Consider the following 17,821-nt stretch of genomic DNA (forward strand, 5'->3'; position numbering starts at 1 on the left):
CACTGATGCTTCAATTTGGAACGATGTTGAAAGGAATGGGTGCGTCTAGGCCTTCGATTTGCTGCAATCTTTCAATCGTCTTTCTTATAACGCGGTAAATCTTCAGCTGGCTGGGACTCGATACCTCGCTCCGTTTCCGGCATAATTCTCTTGCATGCAGAAACAACCAGGGAGAACGTATAGCCGAACTGACGCTAAATTGTAACCGCTGTCGTCATAACCGTTTGTGAATAAATATATATATGGCTACAACGATCTCCTATCCAGCATAAACCAGTTTTCAGTACCGTAAAGGAGTACCTTCGGTCAGAAGTCTTCATAAAATTTAACGATAATGAAAATAAAACATAATGAAGTAAAATTTATAAAAGTTTATTTTGAACTCAGACTTGATTCTTGCCCTCTTCTACCAAGTACTCAAGTATCCTTGTTCAAGTCGGCCACGGTCGGGTTGCGTTTCGCTCTAAAAAAACAAATTAGATCACAATTTAGAGCTGGTAGATATTGTTCTAATATTATATGTACCTTACAAAGTGCCATGTATGCTTTGAAAACTGCTGCTTGAGCTGCGGCAGTCTGGTGAGACAAGTCGTTTCGGTTTTCCTTTTGAACTTTGAAATTGAAGCTTGACATGTTTTCGTAAGCTACTACTTTATCGTCGGCTACTACGACGCAAAGTATATAGAATTAAGGTAGTCAGCCAAACGTCAAACTTGGGTACCGGGGACTAAATGCAGTACTAGAGTTGGTACCCAGTCCAAGCCCGAGTGCTACGACTTTATTTGGACTTTGCTTGTTCGCTACGTAGCGAATTCTATCATATCTATCATTTCATTATCCACTTTGATCTCTACTCCCTTATACTATGAGTAGAAAGATACCGATATAGCCACAAAATCATCAAGTTAAATAGAAATTAAAATGATCGACTGGATGAATCAATGAAGATAAAATAGTTATCGACCAAGTGTTCATTCCACCAAACGTCCTGATGCCACTCATTCCGACTGCCCCATAACAAAATAGGCAAATGCAAAGAAAACGTGCTTCCTTAGGTCATCCACTAAAAATCAATTCCCAATATCGTGTTACGTGACGCCAGTAGATAAACTTCATAGCATAGGAATCATATCCGCTCTATAAGCGCATATTTTCAGCTTGGGCTTGGGTTGCCAGTTGAATTGACTTGGGTTGTACACACACGCACCCACTCTACATCTCTGACTCGATGCTGTTTATTAAAACCTTCCGTGTGTATCAGCTGGAGCTCATGGTTTCATCGTTGCGTTCGTATGAAGAAGAAGCCTTGGTGGAATTGCATTATTTTGGGTTGGTTCTAATTTTAGATGAGTGGAGAAACTTTCAGTATGATTCAAACCAAAATAATGGTAAATGTTCCATGAATCCATGAAGTTTATTTTGGGAAACATCGTTCTTCTTTTTCTTCTTTATGGCTCGACGTTCTTACTGGAACTTAGCCTGTCTCGCTTCAACTTAGTGTTCTTTGAGCACTTCCACAGTTATTAATTGAAGGGCTTTCTTTGCCTGTCATTGCATGAATTGGTACATTGTGAGGCAAGTACAATGATACACTATGCCCAGGGAGTCGAGAAAATTTTCGCGACCGGAACGGGAATCGAACCCGCTGTCTCCGGATTGGCGATCCACAGCCTTAACCAGTAGGCTAACTGGAAACCCAACATCGTCCAAAAGCTCAAAACATCGTCCAAAGCTCAAATATCATTCCGCGCCAACAAAAGAAAAAAAAAAGATTATTATAGCGTACTGACGCAATCTGTGGCACATTGATTTCTTTACGAATCTAGTCAATGTTTTTTGAACTTAGTGTAGGTCGATTGTTTCTGAAAGCATCGTTTATTTAGTCAGTGAAACCATTTGAAACAAACTATTATATATCTCAACAACTAGAGGGGGAGCATAGATGAAGTATCTTTATATTGAAAAAAAAATATATAAAATGCAATTTCTTTCAACAAGGTTATCACTAGTTCGAACCATACAAAGTAGTAAACTCAACCGCAAATCGGAAATATTTCACCTTCAAGTTCACCGACCAGAAAATACATACTACCATTTGTGTTAGATTGCGACTGCCCCCGCCCTACATACATAGTATCGCGTGGTTGAACATGGTTCTATAATTAGAAGCGCGAAATAGAGCAAGTTCGTTGTTCCTCTCGTATGTTGGCTTTCGTTTTTTTTCGATTGCCATCTAGGGCTGTATCGCGAACAGGCTGTAAGTATTTTGGGAACCCTCAAAAATATCAGATTGACCATCCATTGGCCGTGTTTCGACTATGATGTGGCACAAAACTTAGGAAAATTGCTTGTCGGTCTTAAAAGGATTATTTTGATGCTTTTCGACGTTTCAAACCATTTGGGACCTTTTTCAAGGGATCAAATAATTACTTGAAAAGAACAAAACTTCTCTGCCTAATGTTAACTGGTTCTTATTCTTGATACAGTCGACAATTTTGATTGAATTATAGTGGTGCGTCGTACTGAATCGAAAACAGTGCTTATTCAAGTCAACCAGTTCCGAATCCCGAAAGTTTCTCATTTTTGTTACGCTCAATTTGTATGTGAATCAATCACTAAACCTAAACTAACTTGTATCCGAGGAAAAAAATGAATCCTATTCCTATAACGGATCCCCACGTTGAAAGGCAATAAAATTTCACGTTGTTGCTTAGCCGGAATCCCGCTGTAAATAACGTCGGAAATTCCCTCATCCCACCGGTGAATGTTCCCCTACCTCCGCCCGCCCGGTGCAATTGGAACGGAAGATTTCTACTCGGCCAAATTGGCTACCCACTGTGGGCAGGGAATCAAAGGAAAAAGCTCGCGAGGGTAATGCTATTTATTTCAATCCGCTTTATCTCTGCTGCTGCTACTGATGTCCTTCTGTCGTATCCGTTGGTGACATTTCTACTTTTCTCCGAGTCATCGCGGTGGGACATTTGTTCGCTGCATGGGAATGCGAGGAAAATTTGTTGGGTAAAATCCTGTGATGTGTTGTGGAACGAATAGAATAACGTATGGGAAAGGAAATGCTAAAATTGAGCTTCCGGCTACTGATCTTGGGCATTACAATTGATTTTAATAAATGGATAAAACTCATGCAACTAGGTGTGTTGTTTCAACTAGCTCAGCTTAGCTTAGAGACTGACTGAACAATATCAATGGTTGCTCCTCCGTAGTTGATATGAGCTCGTATAAAATACACTAAGGTCCAAATTAATAAAAGCTGGACCTGGAACACTGGAACCTCGAACATTTATTCTTAAAGTGCAATTTCAGCATCTTATACTTGCACTCCCGTTCAAAAGTTTGGGGTCACCCCCTCAAAAACATGTCATTTTTTTAGGCCCATATCTCCGCCAATTTGCGTCCGATTCCAAAACCCTAGGTTTCATTCAAAAGATAATAAGTCAAAGAAACTTTGAACATGATTTAAAAGAAACTTTTTCAAAAAAAAATGTATGGAAACTTAACCCAAAGTTGCCAAATTTTCTAAAAAATGAATCTAAACTTACGGCAGTGTCGCTGGAAGTTGGGTCGACCAAATTTTAAGATGAGAGCGGTAATATGACCCATTTTCTATTAGCTTTCAACTGCTTTTTACAGAACTTAGCTAAAAAATCTAGAAAAAAAGTTATTAAGTAAATTAATCCTTGATGTCATCGACCAAAAGTTTGGGGTCACCCCTCAAAATGCTGTATCGGCCAAAAGTTTGGGGTCACTTTCGTAAAACATGGAAAAGTAAACATGGAAAAGTGCTTACAATTCACAGTGATAGGGTAGAACTCTGCTTATGTTTACAAAAACTTATGAACGCGATAAAATAAAACATCAAAAAGAATAAAATAAACAAATTTAGGAGATTTACTAAACAGCGTAAACTGAATGAACTGATTAAGCGTCGCAAACGCCAAGGAAATCTTTGACTATTTCAAAGGTATGTAGGTATGTCATGAAAATATGTGATGGTGGGTCGCCAAATTCAATAACAATCAAAAGTGGGTCGCAGCCTGGAAAAGTGTGAGAACCCCTGTAATAACTGTTTTGCATATTTTTTCATCTGTTCAGTCTTTGTTTTATGTAATATAAACTGTTTTAATAATTAACCCATTATGTATACTTGCATGTTTGCAAACAAACTTTTGGTTACGTTGCATGTGAGATTTACCACAACAAGTTAAACAAAAAGTGGACGAAGGAAATCCTTTAAACATGAAATAGTTGTATCTGTAGCATATTTTTTATTCTCGATAGTCAAAACTAGAAATCAAAAGTTGAAGAGTAGTAAAATGATGAAAAACAATTGTTGTTTTGTTAAGAAATCTAAGAGTTCTGGAGAGTCACAGTTGAGCCATTTGTATGGAAATTTCACTTTTTTTGCGATCCGTCCCGAAAGGGATATGGTTATTGTTATCGTGCTACAAGCAAAAGTTACCAAAGGAAATGTAAAATAACGATGACAAAATATATAGCTAGTATTTAATAATCAAATATATCTCCCAACCATTAAATCATCGATCGAATAAAAAAACATCAGCTAGGGTATCGCGCTACTTGGGCGGTGGCTTCTATATTCGTCTGTTTTCCACTATAACTCAGTCAATTTTGAATAAATTGACTTGAAATGTTGTACACGGGTAGATACTATAGAGTAAAGTGGGGCAAAAGTTCGAGTGGGGCAAGAGTTTCTTTTGAAGTTTTTGAGCTCAATTCAAATTATTTCTTTCGGGTGTCAAGGTTGTTCGAACCCTTTTTGAACAAGAGTCTTTCACTTCAAAAATTATGAAAATTGATTGATATTTCCGAAAGTTATGACAAAATGTTGGTTTTTGATCAAAAAATTGTAATATGCGATGATCCTTCCAACGCATGGAATGGAATTCTAATGAAATCGAATTCGATATTTTATTTTGGGGCGTTACTAGGTATATTTTGAAGATGCTTTAGCATGTGTAACATTTTGCAAAAAAGATTTGGAAATCATATTTTACACATAGTGGGGCAAAAGTTCGAATTGTGGGACAAAAGTTCGAGTCATGTGGCAACTTTAGGTATAAACCTAAAAATCTGCAAAATGTACATATTATTACTAAGAGTGATGAAATTAGAGAGGAAATTCGATTAAAGTTGAAAAAAATGTTGTTTTATCTGAATTTGGCGGAAAACTACTAATTTTTGGTGTAGTCAATTTAACCCTGATTTGGGTAAAATCCAGACCGAATTTTAACCCTCGAGCAGTCACGTCTTTGACTACCTGCAGCGACGCCGCGCTCACGCTGTGTACCACATGCGTGCATTTTTCATGGTGCGTGTACTCAGTACACGGCGCGACCGCTCCCGGGTTAAGTGGTTTCAGGTATTCCTATTACCAAAGTGTCAAAATAGTGTGCTACGGTTAGCGAAATTTCACAAACACTAGATTCGCACTTTTGCCCCAGTGGTGGGGCAAGAGTTCGAATAAAACACACACTGACACACATACAAAAAGTGTTGTATTGTAACTCAAAATTAAAAACACATTTGGCGTAACTTTGTTCAGCAAAATTTTAGCTCATGGATGGTAGAATCACCACACGGTATTTATTTATTTTTATCTGCTTCGATTTTTTGAAATAGGTTGAATTTTCAACTAAGGTCGAACTTTTGCCCCACCTTACTCTACCTATCTCACCACATTCCAAAAGTTGTGTCAATTGGTTCAAATTTGACTGAGTTATAGTGGAAAACAGACGAATATAGAAACCACCGCCCAAGTGGCGCGATTCCCTATATTCGAAATCTTAACGTATCTGTTGTAAATTTATGTATCATTGTATAACACTTGTATTTTTGTTTCTTTCCAGGTATGTATATTGGACCTTTTAAAAAGTTTTGGAAATTTTGAATCGGATTCGGTTAGTATCTTACTCAGAGTATCTAGACTGCATGGAAAACATGGCATTCAATTATATACATAATAGCAACTGGTAATTTATTTGAACTGGAAAAAAATAGAATTCTTAGGCAGTATCGGACACAATTAGGGTATTGGTGGTTTACACTGAAAATATGCTACAGTGTATCAAACAATTGTCCGTACATCATTTTTTGGTCAAAATAATTTTTAATTCAAATGATCATAACTTTTTTATACGTCAATCAAAAACGCTATGTACTCGATGAAACGTTTTCAATTTTTTTGTGTGTTACAGCTGAAACCTAGGGTTTTCATATGCAACTACTTTTGAGGTTTTATATTCAGTACAAAAAATATGAAAAAAATTGCATATGTAGTTGACGATGTTTAAAAATTTACCTTTTTTTGCACATATAATCTGCCAAACGTTTTCCACTAATAAAAGTGCATTAACTGAACAAAAAATACATAGGACCTACTCATCATATGTAGTTTAGTAGGTCATGTATAAAAATATTATATTAAGAGAGTTTAAAGACGTTGAAAACACTTGGCACTTTTTTGATCAAAATATGATATATTTCCAAATGACACTCTGAACATATACAGATTTTTCATATTTTTTCTAGTGAATATAAAACCTCAAACGAAGCTGCATATGGATGCCTTATGTATAAGTTGTATCACATAAAAAATGGAAAAAGTTTCATCGAGTACATATTGAGATATAATGTTTTAAAAATGTGTTCAAAAATCTTATAAGTTTTACTAAAAGTTCTATAAATTTTAGAAAACTTATTCGATCTCGCTCAAAATTTTACCAATGGAGCTTTAATATATGGTTTATGATTGATCAAAATTTCAGGGTATTTTATTGACGTATCAAAAAGTTATGATCATTTGAATGAAAAATTATTTTGACCAAAAAATTGCTGTACGGACAATTGTTTGATACACTGTATATATAAAATATATGATTTCTTGGTCCATGATCTTTAGGTTCTAGATTAGTTCTTTGCAATTGATGAATTATCTTGCTGTCACTAATATTAAAGTCATATATAAAATTATTCAAACAGTGCAAGCACTGTCTTATATGTAAGTTAAATATAACAATTATTTGATAGCTGTGCAAGATCGATATAAATCTACTTAAGAATATTGTGAGCTTGAGCCTGATTGACCGTTGATACTCCAGTATCACCAGATCAGCTACACTCACACAAAGAACCAATGAGATATCTGCCGGGGATTAGCAGGCATCTTCAGTGTGTGAGCGTTGATGATCTTCTATTTCAGGTGACAATAATGGCGTATGCCATGTCAGGATGCAGGACAATGTAGAGAAGGGGAAGGAAGTGATGATTGCAATCATTGGTATCCACATCAGACCGAATATACCTCTGCGTCTGCACAAATTCATGTGGATGTCGGAGTGTTGGTAGGATATGGTTGGCAGAGGGCTTACAAATTGGCACGTGGATGCTAGGCGTAATGTGATAGAATTGAGTGTTTTATTATTGCGGCACAGTTCGCATGATTGCATAACTCGTAGGCGTTATCTGATAGATACTGTGCAGTAAAAGTTGGAAGGAAGGGAAACGGATTTTTTTTTCAACCCGTTTCTGGTTCTAGCGATGGCTATGAACGAACATATGAATGTACATGAGTTGTACACTCAGCGAAAAAAACTATCAAAATTCATCGAAATACCTTATGAAAATTTGCTATAACTAATTCTTATGGATGCCATAAGAATACCTTATGAAAATTGATCGTGCTTGCTATGACAAATCTCATAAGATAGACTTTTGAAAAGAACAAAAAAATCTTAAAATGATGCAGACTGGATTCGATCCATGAACGTCGGGATCAGCGAGCCAGTGTTTTATCCACACGGCTACCGACGCTTGAGAATATAATGTTGCTAAACATGAATAAAAGCCAAGCGGTGAGACGATTTTACGTCATAGAGTGACCTTATGAAATTCATCCGAATCATTATTAATTATTTAAAGGCCGTTTCATAAGTTGGGCCTTATGGAAATCTTAATGTTATTTGGCTGAGTGTATATGTAGAGAGGAGCGAGAAAGTTCGTTAGAAAGGTACAAAGTAGGAGGAAAGAGACGGGCCAGGGATTGAACTCAAGACGTTCTGCATACGAATCAGAAGCGGTAGCCACCAGACCATCAAGCCCAGCTAAATCTACTTAAGAATATTGTGGTTAAAAATACAGAATTTTCTTGTTATTCTTTGGGAACTTTTTTGTTCATAAGTCATCGCTAGAACAGAAATGGGTTGAAAAAGCCGTTTCCCTTCCTTCCAACTTTCCCGGCACAGTGTAAATATATCATATGAGTTATGCAATCAAGCGAACTGTGCCGCAATATATTCAGAGTAATAAATATACTAATATACAGGGTGTTAGGTTCGTGAGTTCAAACTTTTTAAAATTTATTATTTATGAGTTATTATTAAATAACAACACACTTAAAACAGAATGCCGAGATCGGCTGTGCGGATCTCGGTTAAAGTTCATTTGCTGAAATCTCGGCTAAACGCTTGACGTTTAATGTTTGATGATAGCGGCACCCATGGGTGCTGCTATGAATAAACTTGAGTTTTTGCTGATATCTCAGTTAAATTGCGATTGCCGAGCGCTTGGCAAAAGAATGAAAATTAGCCGAGCTCAACTGAGTGTGAATAAATAACTGAAAAATAACAAAATATGCAATCATAACAAAATAAGTTCTTCTGAGCATCCTAACCCGAGCAGAAGGGAATAACAACAGCATAAGGCAGCGTTTCTCAAACTATGGGTCGCGACCCACTGGTGGGTCGCGGACTGAATTTTAGTGGGTCGCGAAAGCTTGAGTGATATTGTGATAAATGCCTTAACCCTTTGGAGATGGATGGGTCACATTAGCCTAACCGTGAAAATTGACCTTTACAAACATGTTCTAGGCCAGCGAGGTTGCATCCAGAAAGGAAAAAAAGCCGTATACAAAGGGTTAACTTAACTTATGTCTTACTGTAAGAACATTTTGAAATTAGCAAGAACTTTCCTAGGGAATTCACAGAGATATTTCAAGGAACTAGATTTCTCTTTCGTCTTCATCTGGAGAATATTGAACATTGAAAACTACTGTTGGCGTTCTGATTTCGATTCTAAAACAATGAGTTTTCAATTGGAAGGTTCAATATGCTGGGAAAATTTTAAATTTTTAGTTTTGAAAAATTGCTCTCATGACAGATATTATTTTGACTACGATAATTGAGTTGAAGTTTTTGTTTGCAATTTGCATTTTCAGTTGAATTTACATTCCAAGTTCAGTAGCTGGAATTTCATAAAAAATGTAAATTCTTAAAATTAGCAAAAAAAATACAAGAAGAAATAGCAGAAAGAAAAGACAAGAAATCACCGAACATTTCGCATTACCCACCGAATTATTTGTTTATTATTTTCCAAACTTCGGTAAAAAATACATCAGTAAAATTTTGAAAATTTGAACTTTTACGTATATCAGTACAGCTAAATAAGTGATTGTAATTAAATATAAATAAAATAAGCGTAGGAAAGATAAAATTAAGACTTCAAGGGGACTTTCCAGATTCTTCAATTCTAAAATTTAAAACTTATAAACGAGAAAAAAACAAGCATAATGCATTATTAGACTTCCTTTCATTTGACAGTGAATTTCAAAAGTTATTTAATTGCACTAAATTGCCACTATGTACCAAAGAGTTTGCATGAACTAAATCTTTTCTTTCTCTCTAAAATGTTATATTATCTAAAATCTGTGAAGTTCTGTTTTGTTACATGGAGCCAGAGTGGTTAAATTTGCACTATACACATGCAAACTTATCTAAAACTCTTGACACCACTTAATACTAAACGCTTGAGCCAGTCTAAATTATCAAAAAATGACTTATGTTATGAGCTGGAGGGCCGCCAAATTCTACTACAATCTAAAGTGGGTCGCAAGCTGGTAAAGTTTGAGAACCCCTGGCATAAGGAGCTGTGTTATTTGGGTAAAATAACTGAAGAATAGAATCGATGATTTTATGTTATTAACATAACATATTATGTTGTAAACTTGTCTGTCCATAAGCGGCAAAATAACAAATATCATAACAAAAAAAAATTCTTGGAAAACCATTTTATTAACTTGTTTTGTTAGTTTCAATAACAACTTAATAACAGTGAATTTGGAAAATATTTCAATAACACATTTAGATATAAATATGTTATTGATAATAATCGGAAAGCAAAATTTGTTATGGTATCAAAATCGTAACTAATTAAATTATGATACTAATTATACAAAATCATTCACTTTGTCTCACAAACCCACCAATAGCATGAGTAACAATACTTTAAATGATCGAAAAATACTATATTCATATTCAGAATCAGAATGAATTAATCAGTCTAAAAAAGTTTAAAAAAACTTCCAGAAATTTCTCTGAGAGTTCTTCCACGAAATCATTCACAGATTAAAAAAAAAATCCTCTAGATATTCTTCCGGAATTATGAACGGAATCCCTTCAAGGATTTCTTCAGAATTTCTCGTGATTATTTGTCCCGAGTTTCATTTTGAGATGTCTCTGAAAATTTCTTTGAGAAATTATCCAGGATTTTTTTTGATGAATTCTGTAGGAGTTTTTCAAAAGATTTTGCCAAGAATTCTAATAATTGCTCAGAAGAATTACTTTTGGAATTTCTACGAATATAGCGCCAGGAGTTCTTTTGAAGACTTGTCCAGGGTATCGAAGGGTTTCTCCAGAACTTCTAAGTGTTCCAAAAATGGAACAAAACAAAAATACAGGTAATTATTATCGAATTGTTGCTTTAATTTTAAAACTTGTTACTGTTGTGCTATTGTTGATAAGCATGCGCGTAACTACCGCGAATTTGGCCCCTCAGCACCAATGTCGTGCTGGTTTGTTATGCACTACAGCCAGCGTGCATGATGTTGGAGCTGAGGGGCCAAATCCGCTGTAGTTACGCGCATGTTGATAAGTTGATCAATAGTACATCAATTACAAAACTTGTAGTTCAACAAAATATGTTATTGAAACGTACCTTAGTGAATGTATATCAATAGCTTGATTATAACAAAATGAGATTGTCCTACAAAATTTGTTATTGAAAAGCTATGCCTTGATAATCAAATAATAACAAAACAAGGTATAAAAACAGGTTATATAATTTTGTAGTTATTAATTTGATATTTTCCTCTGATCGGGAAGTAAAATAACATCCCTACCCGATCAGAAAGGCATAACAAAATTATAACCGATTGAGTTATTTATTTCAAAGATTTTTCATAACAGAATGAGTTATAAAAATCGCCGGTTAGGTGTTAAAATAACAAAAATTATAACTGAAATTGCTCTAGCCATAACATAATTATAACAGGTGTTGATACAATTTTAACAAATTTATAACAAAGTGAGATATAAAAAATATTGGAATGATCAATAAATTATAACACATTTTGTTATAAATTAGATATAAATATATTGGGTAAAAATTAAGTTGGGTAAAATTTAACTCATTTTTTGGGTAATTTTTATTAAGAGTGTTATTTATTTTAAGCGCAAAGTTTTTTGTATAAAAAAACTTGCCCCACGTAGTATATAAAAAACCCACACCCAGACGGGAATCGAACCAAGGACGCCAACCTTCACCTGCAATCCGGCGCCTTTATCAATGAGGCCATTGCAGCACTTGAAGTGAAGGGCGGTATATGATCAAGTGGTTCTTCGTTTTGGCGGCTGGTCTATAAATAGACTTATTTGTCCAACGTACAGGGGAGAGAAAATATGACGTCACATAAAAGTGTTCTTGATACATTTTATCGCAATTACGTCATCTTAGGATATAATAACAAAAGTGGATATAATTTAGTTATAATTGTAACTCAAGAATTTGCTCTGCATTTTGGCATGCTTTACCTCATGATTCAGACCAGAAATAAATGTCGTATCCTCATCAAAGTTGTAGGGGTAGTTAATGGCTCTTAAACAGTGGAAAGAGTGGTATACAATTTCACCTTCTCTTGGTACTTGCGAGCAAATAAATTAGAAGATTTTGACATATGTTATTAAATAATTATCTAATGTTCCTCACTGCTTCGTGGCGTTAGTGTGCATTTCAGTGAGATTGTCAGATTTAGATGGCTTGTGAATTAAAAAATAAAATATTTAATGCACAATTTTAACATTACATGGTACAAGAATTGACATACTGATGCAATTTTGTGGCGTTTGCTTTGCCTCGTGACCTCATATAATGTTTTCATTTTCAGTAAAAAAAAAGAGTTTAAACAAGAAATTCTTCCACTAGTTGAAAACACCTGTTCGGCATTTGCTTCGGCATTTGCTCAAGATGCATGACGATGTCCATATCGGTAAAAAAGAAATAGCCTTCTGCTATTGGTTGGTTTTCCAAAAGCTTTTAATAGAGTTTCTTATTTTGGACTACTGCACAGGTTATCACATCTATTTGATTTCAGTTGAGATTCTGTTTTATTGAGTAAATCCTATTTGAATGACCGCTTTCAAATTGTGGAAGTTAAAGGAAATCAATGAAGCCTGATCGGTACTCTATCGGGAGAGCTTCAAGGATCGGTTCCAGGACCATTGATGTTAGCCTTATTTATCAACAGCCTTCTTTCATCTTTGAAAGTATGTAATACCCACACCACATGTTTGCAGATCATAGGAAGCTGTATTTCTACTGAATTAATATGGACGTTAATTGCATGGCAATGAAACGTGTCTCAACTAGAAATAAATTTCAAAGCTCCACAAATAATTTGTAATCAATCAATTCTTCAAAAACTAAGGTGATTTTCATTTGCAGACGACTAATTGATCCAGTTGTATCATGTTAATTGAATAACAATAATAAAACTTCTAATTTCAGAATAAAAACTTTCATAAAGTACAGTGAATATATTTTCATAGCAAAGACTTGTTTTGATCGAAAAAACTGCTTTCAAATATTTGATGATGACGATGATTTCAATCACGATTTTTTTGTTGTTTTTACTAATGTGTATTTTAACACTAAGCTAATTCAATGACGAATTGTTCAACGTTAACCAGCCGCAGTTTATCGCGGAAACATTGCGCCCGTTTGATTTGTACAAGGCGGCTGATTATACGTGACAGCTCCCACCCGGCGGCTGCAAAAACAGTTTTAGACAAGGTGCACACCGTGTACAAACCATAGGTGCGCGGTCTAGCGCGATCAAACACTGCGCGTTTTGAACGCAGCTGGCTGAGAATCCAAGATTAACGCGGCAATATCTACCTGGGCTTTCTTAAAGGTTTAGATCATGATTCAAACATGTCAAAAATACTACATTAGTTTATTTAAGGTTTGAATTTCAATTTGTGTTAGTGAATTTGAACCTAAATAATCAAGAAATCGATTTTGAACTTCCAATAAGGGATAATCCTCAATCTACAAGTATGTCAATAAATAAATTTAATGAGTAACCTGAATTTTCTTAAAGGTCTGGATCATGATTCAAACTTGTCTAAAATCCTGTATTTTACAAGCACAGTAGCACCACACAGCGGCGTAACTGCGTACCAAACACCACTTGTAAAATGTTCATTTGATATAAACTGCATTTTCAAAATTATAACTGAGTTTGTTATAATGTTCATATAAAGATGATCAAAATGAATTTATTTGTATTATAACTGACTTTGTTATAGTTCTGATATAATTAAATATGGGTTTCAAATCCTTTTTGTCAAATATATCTAGATATAACAAACGTTGATATATCTATCAACCGCTGATATAAATTTGTTACATTTTTGTTATGCCTTTCTGATCGGGTATAGGGATATTTCGCAATCATAACTTATTTTGTTACTGATGAGTTATTTTGTATTTATTTTATTTTAAATAGAACATTGATGAAAAGCAAATCTTGTTGTTGGTTTGTTGGTAATAAGCGTTAAAGAATAAAAAATATCAACTCACTTTGTTCCAGAAAAAAAGTAAATAATAACTAATTTTGTTATAATAAGATCAAACCAAGGACAAAACATTCCTGAACTTACATTACATTTTTTTTTCCATTCATACCCGAGCAGGAACGAATAACTGACACATATCTGGAGCATACCAAAATCAGGTATCATACCAAGACGAGGTATTGATCGGTTACCCAGGTATTGAAAATAACTTATTTTGGTATTTTCTAGGTATTTCTAAAATACCTCGACGAGTTATTGGTTTGGTGTAGAGGACTGCTTGAGGTATTATTCAATTATGGAAAAGATAAGAGCAAAATTTACAATTATGATGATCTCTTTTAAATAACTTATTTTGTACTTACTTTGTTCTTAATAACTCGATAATAACTGATTCAGTTATTTTTCATTTTGAAATATTTTGTTTTTTCTTAAAAGGATAACTTCAGTTATTATTGAGTTATTTTCCGGAACAAAGTCAGTTATTATTTTTGTTCTTTTAGCTCTTATTCCCAAGCAATAAGAAATTTTGCCATTCAGCTATTCAATTTCAATAGCACAACTTGATCTTCGTTAGTTATTTTCTTCTGCCCGGGTTTGCTCTAGAAAACTTAGTTATTTACCTAACCAATCGATTAAAAGATGCCATTTGATAGAAAATTCAATAATCTTTCGAATAAGGGTAAAAAAATGCGATAAGTTTCACCATTTTAAAGTTATAGCCAGTTAAGGCAATAATAATCAAAAACATGGAAAGTTCAATAACTACGCAACGGTTAGTATTTGACCATATGCGTAGAACATTTTTTTCATCATTTATGGTCCTCTATCGCCCTTTAAAAAGTTTGCACTCACGAACCTAACACCCTGTATATCACCTTACGCCTGGCATCCACGCACCAATGTGTGAACCCATTGCCAACCATATCCCACCAGCACTCCGGATGCATGAATTTGTGCAGACGCAGAGGTATATTCGGTCTGATGTGGATACAAACGATTGCGATCATCACTTCCTTCCCCTTCTCCACATTGACCTGCAACCTGACGTGGCAGGTGCCATTTGTAGCCTAAAAATAGAAAATCACAAACGCTCACACACTGAAGATGCCTGTTAGTCCCCGGCAGATATCTCATTGGTACCTTGTGTGAGTGTAGCTCAAGCAAACTCTGCAAATGAAAGAAACCGCATGGAGAAACTATCAAATTGACGCAAACGCAGATACAACGTACGATATGTGTTCGAAGCAAAATAGTTGCGTTGTTGTAGAGCGTATGACAAAAGCAGTACACGCTAAAACAGTTCAACAGTTCCGATGTTGATTTTAATAAAGACTGCCCCAGAAAGTATGGACGCACCTAGTCTTCAGTTGTCTAGGCCTGATCGATGGTTCTTGTTTCGGGCTCCGTTTTGTTTGTTTCTGCTTACTATAGGATCGAAAATTCAAACGTTCTTTGCCACGATGAACATTGAAATTCGAAATGGTAACTTTTTTGGTCATACCCCGCTCTGTGTTAGTTAGAAGGTTTTTTGTTGTGCTCAAACACCTTCATTATTTGTTTATCCAAACGAGGGATAGCAGGATCTTTATTTTTTACCCAATTTTTGCCTATGCTTTAACGTGTTATTCCCATCGTTGTTGCTAATTGCTGGTTGCACAATTTTCTAACTTACTCCCACCATATTTTGTTCTTTTCCTAAGTGACCTTTCAAACTCTGTATATCATTTGTGCACATTTTTTCAATGATGTTCCGTTGAAAGTTCAAGTATTTTGAAATACACTGTTGGAACCGCAAAAACCGTCATACAAATGCTGAGAAAATAGGTTGACCCACAGGATGTAGCTTTTAAAAAGAACTAGTCATCAATAGTTATGAAATGTCAGTATTTTCTTACTGCGTCCATACTTTCTGGACCGGTCTTTAATAGTTAGTCAATGATTTCCAATAAAATCGATGTTGACTATAATTTACCGATCTGGTAACTGTTAATCTATAGATTAAAGCCTTACGAAACGCTTGCCGGGGCCCGTGGCGTAGTTGGTCACACGTTCGCTTCATATGCGGATGGTCATGGGTTTGATTCCCAGCCCCGACACTTGCAATTTTTCGTCAGTTGCTCTTCACCGAGAGCGGCTGACACTGACCCTCTTCTGAGCCCCATGGCTCAAACGGACACTGAATACCGGCGAACTGCTACTCATAATGGACACCCAATCGGACTGGAAAGGAACAACGGCCATTCATCATCCTTGTGCTCATCATTCTACCATGTACAGAGTAAAAAATTGAAAGCAGCAGAAAGGCAACCAGTTCGATAAAGTATAATAGAGTACATCTAGGCGCTGTACAATCTGTAGGTACAGCTGTCAATTGAAATCGCTCACGTAGTGCCCTAGTGGACAATAGAGCTGTAACTTAGGTTAAGTGATTAAGAATAAAAAAAATAAAAAAAGAAACGCTTGAATTGAAAACTTTCGTATTTTATTGCGTTAAAGTATTTAATAAACACATCCTTTTTGTATCATTTATCGCCATAGTGTTCACTTTTTAATTGCTTAATTGTTAATTGTTCCTACTGTGGGTTATCATCAATTTCTATTAAAACAGATTAAAATACAACCAGAAACTCTACAAATGATAAAGATTCCTGTTTGCCAAGTCTTTGTAAATTGGCGTAAGTATACAAAAATGTTGTCTGATTTTGATTATGTTTTTTTATGATAATGTCATTAGTCCTAGAAAAAAGTATATTTTGTCATGGGAAGCGAAACTTGCGGTTACTTGGGTACTACGCACTTTAATGCTAAATTGCGTACGTTGTAGCAATTCTAATCTCAAGTACATGTTTGCTCCATATAGATTAGTTTTGATTGGGAATTATTCCAACTGAATTGAAAATGTGTAATGCGTCGTGCATGCACAACGTCTCTGCATGTATGGTAATTTGCCTATCGAACGTGCCCTGAACAGCAAAGGCTAGACGAACTTTGCTGATAAGTCTGATAACAAAACAGAAGGCACCCATTGTCTAGTCCGATCCAGAGTTAATAAAGATTGAGATGATGTAATCGATTTGCATACCGAAATGAAGCGTTTCCGGTGTCGGTGTGCGGAGAATTTCCAATTGTCGTGGTCGGTATGCAATTTCCCATGGGAAAGCAAACTGACACGCAAAACATCACATAACCAACCATAGGGCAGCACTTCCTGAGAGCACTTGCCAAAGTGCTGTCTATCGATCCTAGAAAGGAAAGTTTTTGTTTTGCCGTACACCTGTCCGAATGTAAACTGTAATATATTGCGATAGGTACTCGCTCTCTACGCGATTGAGTCGAAATAGGGTTCAAAAGTTTATTAGAAACTCCTTGACAGTGTATCTACAATGGTTGCCATGAGTGAGTTGTAGGCCCAGGAAAGTGTTCGATTCAATGGGAGTTTGATTTGTGCAATTAATAAATGGCTACACTTCACATTGCAAAGTTTAGAACTACGCCAATTAAAAATGTAGAAGTTTACTGAGTATGACTCACTCACTTAAATTAAATGTATACCATATTTACGTTCATTTTGGTTATATCTTTCTTACCAAATAGCCTAAACTCAATTTTGTATTATTGATTTACAAAATATTTTATCTTTGTTTTCAAAACTATACATTTACAAAAAAAAAATCGTTCCGCCAAAAGTACCTCTGGTCCATTAGGCAGGAGTGTAAATGGGCGAGACTAGACATAATCATTTCCAGAAATTTATTCAATTGACTGCACGTGCTGCTAGCGGGTAGCTTTTCATCCCCCCGAAGGCAACAGGCGACAAATTTTTCTCCAATTAGTGCTACCATGAAAAACAAGTTCCCAAAGACTTCTGTTGTGAC

The 17,821-nt window shown here is 35.5% G+C and overlaps 1 protein-coding gene and 1 long non-coding RNA gene across 2 annotated transcripts in view; one reads left to right on the plus strand and one right to left on the minus strand.

Annotated features, from left to right (window-relative positions):
* LOC115254188 (cold shock domain-containing protein CG9705) overlaps nt 1–17,821 on the plus strand; it is an 89,509-nt gene that overhangs the window by 36,122 nt on the left and 35,566 nt on the right. The window lies entirely within an intron of this gene.
* Nucleotides 357–791, minus strand: LOC134287203 (uncharacterized). The gene is made up of 2 exons (XR_009997113.1): nt 526–791; nt 357–463 (listed from the first exon to the last, which is right to left on the minus strand). It is a non-coding gene; the product is annotated as an uncharacterized LOC134287203 (long non-coding RNA).

This window comes from Aedes albopictus, chromosome 2 (genome assembly GCF_035046485.1).
Source record: "Aedes albopictus strain Foshan chromosome 2, AalbF5, whole genome shotgun sequence".
Taxonomy (NCBI): domain Eukaryota; kingdom Metazoa; phylum Arthropoda; class Insecta; order Diptera; family Culicidae; genus Aedes; species Aedes albopictus.